This window comes from Mustela putorius, unplaced genomic scaffold (assembly GCF_011764305.1).
Source record: "Mustela putorius furo isolate JIRA1106 unplaced genomic scaffold, ASM1176430v1.1 tig00537227_pilon_pilon_pilon, whole genome shotgun sequence".
Lineage (NCBI taxonomy): Eukaryota > Metazoa > Chordata > Mammalia > Carnivora > Mustelidae > Mustela > Mustela putorius.
In genome coordinates this window covers 18,996,735-19,009,831 of record NW_025422368.1, presented here as the reverse complement: position 1 = coordinate 19,009,831, position 13,097 = coordinate 18,996,735, and positions in this window count along the sequence as shown.

The window sequence follows — 13,097 nt, the reverse complement described above, 5'->3', positions numbered from 1 at the left end:
ACTCAGTTCCAGGACTGTTCCCCACTTGCCCTAATTTCTGTATCCTGCTAGTGCTTCATGTCTGCATTAGTTCTTTTTTCAACCTGATCCTATATTTTCATCTATTATTGCTTTACTCTTCACAGGATGTGAGTCTTTCCCTCCCAATTTTATCATATCCTTACAGAAGGCCCTGGGTGGCTTCTCTAGTGACTGACACAGTGTATCGCCCTCAGAAATTGTTCAACAAAAATGTGTTGAATGGAAGAATGAATGAGTGGATGAATGATTTAAAGAAGGAAGGGACTCATTTCTGCATCTCTACCTGCTCAACTTCTTGGTCCTACAGGCAGGAACGCTTACAGTCATATTTAATTCCTTGTTTTCTCTCCACTTTCCGAATCAAACCAGTCCCAAAATACTACTGAGTTTTGCTTTTTAATATCTCTTAATTCATTCAGTGTGTAATGAAAGGCCTTATCCATCTTCCTTCAAACATAAAGGTAAACAAAGATGAATTATAAATGGTAAGGATAGCCTGTAACTGTCCCCCACCTCTAAGGTAAATAAATCTGGTGGAGAAGTCTGTGGGGGGTTGCATGTCTGTGTGCTTTTAACCTTTCTTTACTTCATTATAATTTTTCCTTGTAATGTGTAAGATTATAAAACAGAGATGCTTTTTTTTTGTATTTAAGCAGTTCATTCACACATTTATGAAATATTAATTATCAGAGTCAAAGAGGAATAATACAACATTTAAATAACATTCACATTGGTTTTATTTATTTTTAATTTAGTTGAATGAAATAATTATCGGTCCTTTCTCTAAATACACAGACATAGATGGAATTTTCTAAGGAGTTAGCAGGGGGAAGAAGTGGGAAACTGTCTTTTGGGCTATTTTGAAAATGAAAAGGCGCAGGAAACAGGAATAAGTAAGGACGCATCTCTCCACCTAGCCTCCCAGTTGATAATTAAGAAACTAATTTCAGAGAAATACCATGTATCTAAACACCATTTAGGTAAGGACATTTTGGGTTATTATCCTTTCAAAGCTCCAGGAGCATAATCTTAAGCTGTAACTAAGCAGATTTGGGTAAATAAATTGGGACATTTTGTTGTTGTTGTTGTTGTTTGTTTGTAATATAATCATTAGTAGCTTAAAATGTTCATGACAACTGGTATAATAGTTATGAGGGTTTCCTCATCCTTAAGTGTTGACTGGCTGGGTTACCCTTAATCCTGGCATGATAAGGAATATCTCAAACTATAATTCCTAAGAGGCGTACAAATCTGAGCCAGTGTATGCCCATGATATACATGTATATATGTAAACAGGTACAGTTCTGAACACGTGATTCTGTTCAGTTCGAACGTGCTCTTTATTTCAAAGGCTTATATTCATTTGTAGGATCAAGTCTTATCAACTGGAGATGAGAAAATACAGGTCTTTCACCATTGTCAGTAGTTCAATCTCTCCTTCATTTCGTGAACGTCTGGTAGTCCACAGGATCTGGACAAATGACAACTGAAGAGAGAGGCAGTCGTTCCAAACCATCCTTGCGACAACTGGCCAGGGGTGCGGGACAGAGGGCACATTTCTGGGGCATTGACCCGAAGAGAATTTAATTAAAATAAATTAGTGAAACCAGCTAAGTTCCGCTAGCTAGTATGGAAATATACAGTTGAACTAGAAAAGGGTCCTGAAAAGTTTTGTTTTTGTTTTTTGGTTGTTGTTGTTGTTTATTTTTTTTTCTCCAGCAAAAGTATTTTTTAAATACTTTAAATACTTCGGCTAAATACACAAGTGAATAACCTTGATAGTAATTTTGCCCCAAAATGTTGGTCTAGCCAATCCAATAACTATCCCATTTTGTTCTTCCTTTGCTTCCGCCTGTCCCCTGTTTGGTGAGTGTTTAGCTTCTGATTTGTAACTGAGGGTATAAGCTTCTGTCGCCCAAGGGGCGAAGTCACGTTTCTCCTCCGAGATTCATGCAACCTGAGGAGGGATGCCCTGGGCCCTGGAGGGAATACAAGCAAACTGAAGCCCAAGGGTGATGAGGCTGCGGTGACAAGCTTCATTACTGTGCTCTTTCTGGGGTGTCGGCCCAGCAAAGGGCCCGTTACGCAAGAAGGACAAGCGGCCAGGGCGTTTGACAGGCCTCATTGAGCAACACCACGAGGGACAGTGGTCTTCTGGCTCAGGGAAGCTCCTGGCTCTCTAAAGTCTGGCCTCGGCCCCGTCTCTGCTATGAGGGAAACAATCCGAAATTCAAAGAGAACGTGGCCAGTATCACTTATTTCTATAAAATGAGGGGAGTGCACAAAATGACCCCTGAGGGCCCATGTAAGCCTGACCTTTCCCTTGCTTTGAAGTGCTTCCCTCGGGGGCACTGAGCCTGAGATCTGGGAAGGCTGAGGGGCTGAGGGTGTTGGTGCAGGGAGTGGGTAGAGGATGGAAGGAACAGGACTCAGACACTGGACCCTGTTTTCATTTGGATTCCTTATCTCTGTTGCTCTCCTCCCGCCAGGACTGTAGGCTTTCTGCTAAGCGGATATAAAAGGGTTTCCTTCAGGAGACTTAGCCCACTACTTTTTTGGGAGGTGGTGAGAGAGAGAGAGAATGAGAACACAAGCAGGGGAGTGGCAGAGAGAGAGAGAGAGAGAGAGAGAATCTCAAGCAGATTCTGCACTGAGCATGGAGGCTGACACAGGGGTCGATCCCACGACCCTGAGATCATGATCTGAAATGAAATTGAGAGTCGGAAGCTTAACCGACCTACCCAGGCACCCCAGCCCACTACTTTCCTACTGATGGAAGAGGGTAGGAAATCCCTTAGAATGGACTCCTGGTGCTGTCTCATACCCTGAAAACACTGAGGAACAAGCCAGAAGGTGTTGCTTCTTCAGAAGTTACGTCCCCAAGTGGAGGGTGATATTTCCACAAGAGAAGTGCAATGGCAGAGCTCTGGGGCCTACGTCTCGGCATAAAGTCAGGAATGGGGTCCATAAAGGAGCTCTGGGGACTGCCACTGGGAGACAGCGGTCCCTCCTACATGAAGGATCCACCTGCCTCGCGGTGGATCCATCACCGCACAGCAGGGAACCTGGAGGGCCCACATGGCCAGCTGGGCTGCAAATTTTGCAAAATGCAATCCTCTGGCTGCGTGGTCAGGCAGGAGGGGAGAGACATTGTGGCTCAGCTCAAGGGCCTTTGACAGACCCCTCCTGCTCGGTCTCTCACATGGGGTTTAAGACTGGTGCTGGATACCCCAGGTCAATCATACTTTAATGCTGCCTGGAAGGGTCTCAGTCTAACGGAAAAAATTTTTTTCTCTTGGGATTCTTTCCCCTGCTCTACCTTCATATTATTTAAGACAGTGTCTCAAAGAGTATTTTGCAGAATTTGCATGAGAATCACCCCTCAGTTACTTGCTTAAGATTCTGTTTGAGAACTGCTGCTCAAAGACAGGAGTTATTGACTCTGCATATGACAATAATCTAAAACAAAACAAACAAAAAAACCTTTAAAAAAAAAAATCTCTCTTCTCTGGGCCCCATATCCGGAGCTTAGGATTTGATTGGTCTGGTTTAGTTCCAGGCATCTGTTTGATATTAAGGTTTCCCTCCGTGACTTGAGTGTGTAGTCAAGGTTGAGAAGCCCTGAGTTCAGGGCGGAGGGGTGCTGCATGGGGCAGGAACATTGAGGCTTGCAGGTAATCAGGAAGAAGGCCTCCAGCATGTGTGAAGTGTCTGTTAAAGAGGTATGGGCTAGTTCCTGAACTCAGACTCCATCCCTACTACACTTTCTGAGGCTCAGTCTCTCTCTTCCCTTCCAGGGAAGGTGGGCTTCCCAATGTCACTTTTCTCAAGGATTCTCAAAATTTAGTGTGCACAAAAGTCACCTGACAGAATTTTACGGAAATGCAGATTGCCAGACCTTATCCCAGAGGTCCCGATTCAGTAGCTCTGGCATGGGGCTAGAATATCTATGTTAACAACTATTATATTTAATGATGATTATATAGAATTTTGATGAAGGTGGTCAAGGGACCATCACACTTTGATTAACACTGTCTCGTCCTTCACACCAAAGGTATAATCTGCTACTCTTTAAAAATTTTTTTTTATTTTTTAAAGATTTTATTTATTTATTTGACATATAGAGATCACAAGTAGACAGAGAGGCAGACAGAGAGAGAGGAGGAAGCAGGCCCCCTGCTGAGCAGAGAGCCCGATGCAGGGCTTGATCCCAGGACCCTGGGATCATGACCTGAGCTGAAGGCAGAGGCTTTAACCCACTGAGCCACCCAGGTGCCCCATAATCTGCTACTTTGGGGAATTCTCTGTCTCGAATTCTGTCTCTCTGCCAACTTGTGTCTGACCTCTCTGTGCCTCAGTTTCCCCATCTGGCAAAATGGAGGAGATAAAAGTCCTTGCTCTATGGAGGTTGTGAGGATTCAAAGAAGTTAAAACAGAGGTCAAGTTTATGGCCTGAGGTAACCAGATGACCGAATTGGATAGCTTTGAGAATATGTCCATTTACTTAGCTCCGGACCTCTAACACAGCAGTAATCCAGCCAGTTCCAGATCCTCATTAGGCCTTAGCCTGCCTTCCCCATTTCTCCACCCACTCTAGATACCCCAAACATTGTTAGAAGAAACTTTATTTCTATATGACTTGTGAAGAAAGACTGAAGCATACTGAAATTGTACTTTACAAAGAATTTCCTCCAGAGGATATTAATGTTCCAAATATGGTTGAATGGTGACAATTTGTTATTGAATCTTATTAGACTCCATTAGTCACTTCCAATCTTCTGGTTAAACCTCCATCTTTTTTTTAAGTTAGCTCTGTGATGACACCCAGTGGCCAAAATGTTAACTAACCACTGAATATTGTTTTGTTTTTAAATACATGAAGTACTTTTTTCTCAGTATACAAATTTTTAATACTGCATCTAATTTGTCTTTAAAACTTCAAAAGCATGGGGCGCCTGGGTGGCTCAGTGGGTTAAAGCCTCTGCCTTCGGCTCAGGTCGTGATCCCAGGGTCCTGGGATTGAGCCCCACATCGGGCTCTCTGCTCTGCAGGGAGCTTGCTTCCTCCTCTCTCTCTGCCTGCCTCTCTGCCTACTTATGATCTCTGTCTGTCCAATGAATAAATAAAATCTTAAAAAAAAAAAAAAGCCAAACTTCAAAAGCATGAAACAGTTCTGTATTAGGAATATCATCGATGAAGTGTGGGCAAACCAAAACATTTTAGTAGTATTTTTAGTAGTAGGACTTACCCAGCCAGTACAGGCAGACAAAGCACAGCAGGTCAGGGATGGTGACATTCCTAACCAGAACTCTCAGACTTGGAGAAAGGGATTTGTAGCAGTACGTCTTCATAAACAAACAAAAGTCACAGGAGAATTTAACGGAGACTGTTAAGATGTCACCATAGTCCCACCTGGCACTTTAAATGAGGAAATGATGAACCATTCAGGTAACAGTAATTACTTTACTAGTCTTCATTCCACACTGGCATAGGATGTGTTCTGTTTATTCATTCATTGATTCACTCAGGAAATATTTCACAGAGAGACAGACTCTCAGAGGGAGACCAGTGCCCGGGAGGTTTATGAGGGGGTGCTCTGGGATAATGCCTGTAGGAGGGAAAAGGAGAAGGGAGGAGTGGGCAGAGGGAGAGAGGGGCTGCCATGCAGTCTCAGCAAAGGCTTCAGCTGACCCAGCAGGGAATTCTGAGGCCAGCGTGGCCCTTCAGTGTCACCTCTTATTGGGGCATCATCGCCTTTGTCTAGCTGCTACTAGGATATGGGCTATCCCTGGGGAGCAGGTACCTGTGGCTGAAAGAGCTTTTAGCAGAAGCAGTGCTGCCGCCGCAGTCTGACAGCTGAGGCTTGTCTGCTAACCGTCCTCCCGGCAGTGGGGGGACTTAGTCCTCCAGGCTCCAGGGGCATCTGCACGACCCATCACAACCCCCACGACGCTGAAGCCGCACAATGCCAACAAGACAGCTAGGCTTTCTGTCTTTGGGGAACTTACAGACACACATTAAACCAATGAACGAACCGATAAATCCCAAGAAAGCCTGGGCTTTAAGAGAATACCTAGCAGGGCCGGACTTAAGAGAGAAAGGCTAGTGCCTGGCTCTCTGCTAGTTTCCTCCGTGCAGTAGAGGTGTGCAGAGGATCCAAAGGAGAGTGAAGACGCTTGAACCGGAAGCCACTACCTTAGCCCGTGAGCAGTTTGGTGTCCCTGTAAGTTTTTACAAAGGGAAGAGTGAGCACAAAGTAGACAAGTAAGCTGTGCATATAACAAACTGGATTCAAAAGACATTGTGAGGTTCAAAGTGGACACGGGATCAAAATTTTTTTGAGAAGTCACTCCTCATTTGGTCCTAAATTTCTGGTCTCATTTCTCGCTGTCTTGCTCTGGATCCTGTAGGTCCTGTATACCATGGATCTCTCCCATTCTTGGAACACCCTATGCTAATCCCACTTCTCCGCTATTATCCTTTGACACCAATGATATTTTCTGGAGTCCTTCAGGCCCAGCTCGAGTTTCACCTCCTCTTGAAAAGCTTCTCCTGTTTCAAGCCCTTTAAAGGTCTCTCTCTCTCTCCCTCCCTTTATTCTGAGAATAAAGTTAAAATCCTCAATGTAAGCCCCAAGACCCTACATGACCTGATTTCTGTTTATTTACCTCTCATCCTATTCCCTTGTATTTGTCTGCCAGCCTAGGGGGTGAGCTGGGACTTGTTTAACATTTTTCTTCAGGGACTATCACCCAGTGTCTTTAACACAATATATCCTTCCTTCATCGCTGAGTTGAAAAGATGTAAATCATCCTCACAGATGAAGTTACTTTATTGATAGCTGTTCTCTTTCTAAGAACTGTAGAGTCTAATGAAGAGGACTGACTTCTCAAGCTCATCGATGTACAAAGAAATTTAAAAGACTTCTGCATTATGATTTTGTAGCCAAATTTTCCCAGAGCCCTAAATACCTGTGTTTATCACAAATCAGGCATATATGTCTTCTATGTAAAATATTTCTTCTTCTAAGTTAAACATCAGTACATCTGGCCGCTAAAGAGTTAGAAGAACCATAGAGGCAATCTATTATAATCCCCTTAGTTCATAGTCAAGTAAATTAGCTTGGCAGTGTCAAATGATTTGAAAATGTTACTTAGCTAGTTTGTGACAAAGTTGAAGCTAAAACACAAATGTCTTAATTTCTAAATCAGTCGTCGTCATCATCCTGAACAACATTTAGAAATCTTGCATTAGTCAGGTACTTCTCTAAATATGCTACTTATATTAGCTGTTTTAATCTTCACAATACTCCCAGCAGTAAAGAAGCTAAGGCACAGAGAGGTTGGCTAACTTGCCCACAGTGCAAAATGCATAATAGCACCCTCAAACAGATCTTTTTCTAGCTTCTCCAAATTCCAAGTCCAGACATATGGACAGTTACAGTAGAATAAAAATAGAATTCCTTCAGAGCTCCTGGGTGGTGCAGTGGTTAATGTCAGACTCCTGGTTTTGGCTTGGGTCCTGATCTCAGGGTCACGAGATCGAGCCCCATATTGGGTTCCACACTGAGCACAGAATCTGCTTGGGATTCTTTTTCCATCTGCCCCCACCCCCCTGCGTGCACTCTCTCTCTTTCTTTCTCAAGTAAATAAGTAAATCTTTAAAAAAAAAAAATAGAGGGCAACTGCGTGGCTCAGTTGGTTAAGCATTTAACTTTGGCTCTAGTTATAAGCCTTGGGTCCTGGGATTGAGCCCTGCTTTGGGTTTCTCGATCAGCAGGGAGTCTGCTTCTCCCTCTTCCTCTGCCCTCACCCCACTTGTGCTCTCTCTCTCTCTCTCAAATAAATAAATAATATCTTTAAAAAAAAAATAGAATTCTTTCTACCAGGAAGTAGACTCTTATCTCCTGATGGCTTGATCTGGGTTTGATGGTCAGCAACTTGCCTCACTTTGACCATAATCACTATGGATAGATCATCCAAACACAAAATCAATAAGGAGACAGCAGACCTGAATAAAGCTATAGAACAAATGGACCTAACAAACATATGCAGAATAGTCTATCCAGCAGCACAGGGCGCACATTCTTCTAAAGCACACACGGAACATTCTTCAGGAGAGAGAATATGTTTGGCCACAAAGCCATCATTAACAAGTTTAGAAATATGGAAATCCTATCAAGTTTTTTTTTTCTGACTGATGGTATGAAAGTAGAAATCAGTAACATAAAGAAAACTAGAAAATTCACAAATACTTGAAAATTAAGCAACACCTTCCTGAGCAACTGAGTAAAAAAAGAAATAAATATCTTAAGACAAATGAAAATGGAAATATAAAATACCAAAACTTATGCAACTTATGCATTGCAGCAAAAGCAGCTCTAAGAGGGGATGGGTATAACATATAGTGCTTAAAGTGTTTCTTACTGCCTACATTAAGAAAGATCTCAAATAAACAAACTAACTTAGGCTTCGAAGAATTAGAAAAAGGAGAACAAACAAAACCCAAAGTTAGTGGACAGAAATAATAAACATTAGAGCAGAAATAAGTGAAATAGAGATTAGAAAGACAGTAGAAAAAAATCAACAAAACTAAGAGTCAGTTCTTTGAAAACAAACAAAATTGAAAAACCTTTAACTAGTCTAAACAAGAAAAAAAAAGAGAGGACTCAAGTAGAATTATAAATGGAAGAAGAGACTTTATAGTTGATACTACAGAAACATAAAAGATTATCAGAGACTGCTCTGAACAACTACATGGTAACAAATTGGTCGACCTGGATGAAAGGGACACATTCCCAGAAACATACCTTGTAAGAGTGGATGCTCAGACAGCAGCTTGTGTAAAGTATATAATATGTCTTCTAGGGAGAAATTGCGGGATGGGCTATTTTGGCTGGGTCCTCTGCACTGAGTCCTGGGGAGATAGCCAGGACAGGTGTTTGTATGCCTATGAACAGCTGTTTCTTTGCTTGCTGTATGTAGTCTTTTAGGTCTCATGTATATCAGCCTCATTGGCTTTCAGAATTCAGTGTTTTGGGGACCTTTCCCTTGGTTATAAGTCTTAAAAATTGGGGTACTTAAATATGGGGTCCAAATCCTTTACTCCTAGGGAGAAGTTGGGAGTTTTTGTTTGTATGACACTGTATTGGGGATGCGGTTTATGGTTGGGCTGGGGGGACTCAGCCTAATTTCCTAATGTTTTCAGTGACAAGATGTTCTCATTTGCCTGATGTCTATGAGTTGCTCACTAGTTTCTGGACTTATATAAAAAGGAATTGCTCCATGTGTAGCTGTACATTTGATCTGATAATGGAATATTATATATAATGGAGTATTACTCAGCCATAAAAAAGAGAGGAAATACTGCTGTTTGTGATCACATGGCCAGAGCTTGAGAGCATTATGTTAACTGAAATTGGTAAGACAGAAAAAACAAATACCATATGAACTCATATATATGTGGGCTCTGCAATAACAGGGAGTACACTAGTTGTTACCAAAGGCTAAGGGATGGGAAAGATAGTTGATGGTGACTAAAGGGTCCAAAGTCCCAGTTATGAGTCTGTTCCACATATGGCATGGTGACTATAGTTAATAACACAGTGAAACTGTATACTTAAAGGCTGCTGAGAGAATACATCTTAAACGTTGTCAGAACAAAATCTGGGTGGCTCGGTGGTTTAAGCCTCTGCCTTCGGCTCAGGTCATGATCCCAGGGTCCTGGGACTGAGCCTCGCATCAGATTCCCTGCTGAGCAGGGAGCTTCTCTTTCTCCCTCTCCCTCTGCCTCCCCCCTCTGCTTGTGCTCTTTCTCTCAAATAAATAAAAAAAAATCTTTTTAAAAAATGAAAAAAAAAAAAAAAACCAAAGCAAAGAATAGGAAGAGAGAAAGAAATGGAGGCTGAATGAGGTCATGGGCTATATGAGGTCACAATAAACTTTATTGTGGTGATCATTTCCCAATGTATACATATTTTAAATTATCATGTTGTGTTTCTTAAACTTACACAATGTTTTATGTTGACTCTGATTTTCATAAAGCTAGGGAAAAAAGTAACACATGTAATTCAGATGTATAGAGAAAAAAATAAAATGAAATAGGCCAATACTGAAGCTCACCCATTCTTTCCTCATCTGTTTCAAATCTGCTGATTCAGCCATCAAAAGTATTCTTCATTTCTGTCACTGTGTCTTATTTCTAGCATTTCATTCTGATTCTTTCTTACAGTTTACATCTCTCTATGGGCATTACCTATTTGGTCTCTCATGTTATAGGCTTTTTCCATCACATCCCTTTACATGTTAGTCACAGCTTTTTAAATTCTGATGATACTAACAGCTATGCCATGTCGGAGTCCGGATCTGATGAATACTCTGTCTTCTTGGGCACTGCTTTTTCTTGCCTTTTGGTATGCCATATACTTTTTTTCTTTTTGAAAGCCAGATATATTGTCGAGTAATGGGTGCCAAGACAAACAGGTCTTTAGAGCGAAGATTTATGTTAATATTGCTGGGAGTTGGACTGTATTTAATGCTTCTTCTAGCTGTATGTACGAGACTTCAAATTCCTTCAGAGTCCTTGTTTTGGCTTTGGGACTTCTTGTGGTACTTCTTCTCAGGCAGTCTGGGATCTGCAGCCTACTCATCTATATTAAACTGGGGACTTATCGGTGTGTTGTAGCATGTGAAAGAAGGGAAGCATTCTAAAATCTTCTAAGTCTTGGTCTTTTAGTGGGCTTGTCTTGAGCGTATGGCTTTCACCAATGTTTCTGGGTCTCATCGATGGGTCCAGTTCTCCTAATGCTCCTGTTCCTCCTGCCTGCGGTGTACATGATCTATTTCCTTCACATCCTCTCCCCTGTTGACTATGGAGTTTTTCCCCTTTGTAGGTGACACAGGAAGGCTGAAGGGAGCTAGAGTGAAGTGGGATTCCCTTCTCCCAGTTGCGGTAAGCTTGTATTATACCAAAGCCTTCTACTGCAGAGTAGGAGTAGGGACAAGGATCTGGAAGCGCTAGAACAGTAGAAGTATGAGAATATTAGAAGTAGTAGAATATTCTTCCATTCCTATTGGGGTCCGGGGGTATCTTTCTTGGATCCTCAGATCCATTCTGAGAGAACCTGCTGGCATTCCTGGAGGGAAAGTGTGGCCCACTCCCACCTCAGCTCATGACTTATGACCCCAGCTCACGACTTCGACCCCAGCTCATGACTTTGACCTGCAGAAGTTTCTCACTCTAATAGTAGTCCATACTCAACGTCCAGCAATCCATCAAAATTACCAGGTAAGTGTTCTTGCTCATTTAAGGCATCCAGCAGCTTCTGCTCCAGGTATCAGGTGCTGTATCTCTGGTCATGTCCAACCCTGCAGGCTTTGGAGAGGTTGCTTTTTGACCCCAGTTCTCTGAGAGGTCCAAGAGTAGTCACTGGTTTTCAATTTTTCTCTCTGTAAGGAAGGGATTGGTAATTTCTGTTCTTTACATGTCAGAGCTGAACATGTATTTTCTTGACTAAGATTCCCTACTATTGAGAACACAGGAAGTAGTTCAGTGAGGACTGAATTGTCTTTACACTTGGCTTTGGTCACAAAGTGAAAGGATTCCAGTGTAATCACAATATTATACCCAACATTATGGTGTAATAGTCATGCGTAGCATTTACTGTGGGTAGAGGCATTTTGACAGGAGTTTTTTGTGGAATGAATGATTAGCATGGGGATTAAAGGAAGAATTTAAGAAGAGGCTAATCAAGGCATTGCTGGAGAATTATAGAGAGTAATTTGATTGGGGTGGAGGGATCCACAAGAATCCGTAGGAACTGAGGCTGGAAATATTAGGCTATGTCCAAAGTACATATGGACTAGAACATGTTTTATCAAATTCTGTGGTCAGCATGGAGTCACTAAAATATTTCATAAAGGGTAACAATGAATGTCAACAGTTAATCTAGCAAAAGTATTAGATAAGCTGAAAGGACACTGGAGTAATAGTATCAAGCTCAAGATTTGGTATCGGATGAGAAATGAAAAGGTAAAGTTGACCAGGCTGTGATCTCAAAGGTCAGATCAGACACTTGAGAGGTCAAGTCCAAGAACCCAGCTTACAACATGAAAAATCTGAGATGCAGTCAGAGTTTACAACAGAGACTAGATTCTGGAGTCACTGCATGGAGGCTACAGCTTAAACTTTGAATATAGATGTGGTTCTGGGAAGGATAAGAACTGGGATTAGAACCTTTGGGAACGGGTACAATTAAGGGGTAGGAGAAAATGAATTTAGCAGTGGAAAAGCCAGAAAGGTGGGAGAAAAACTAGGATGAGATACAAAGCAAACTAAGGTAGATGTTCCTTTTTTTTTTCCCCCCAAAGATTTTATTTATTTATTTGAGAGAGATAAGTGGGAAGGAAGGGGAGAAGCAGGCTCCCTGCTGAGCGGGGAGCAGGATACAGGTCTCGATCCCAGGACCCTAAGATCATGAACTGAGCCGAAGGCAGACACTTAAGTGACTGAGTCACCCAGGTGCCCTGAAGAAGTTCCTTTTTTCCTCTAGCAATGTCTGGCCTATATGGTCAGATGCTGAACTGGACAGACACACCCAATCCTGACAGAGGAAAAGAGCTTCCTGTATGACTTGGCTTGAATGACTTACTTCTTGCCAGAACTGAATTCTTTTTACAGTGGAAATAGATGTAAATGTTTCATAAGAAGTGGTTAGTGTTTATTAGGTAAAAGTCCACATTTATGAGATAAATATCCGTTCTTGGAATTCACCCAGATAGGAGAGTGCTTTGTGGTGGATATGAAATTGTGGTGGTAGTCAAATTTTGTATATAAAATTGCCATGCCCTCTGAGGTAACTGCAAATGATTTACTCCAATGTACAGTCTTCACAATATATGAATTTCTTTGCAGCTCTGTATTTGTATGGAGTGGCCGCTATATGTATACATACCTAAAACACAAGCAGATGCTCTATGCCAGGTCCTGACTGGCTTGTTCCTCCTGCTGACCGTGTGGTCGGTGTTTAAAGGAAAACAGGAATCTTTGGTAAATCCCTGCTATAGTAACAAGACAGT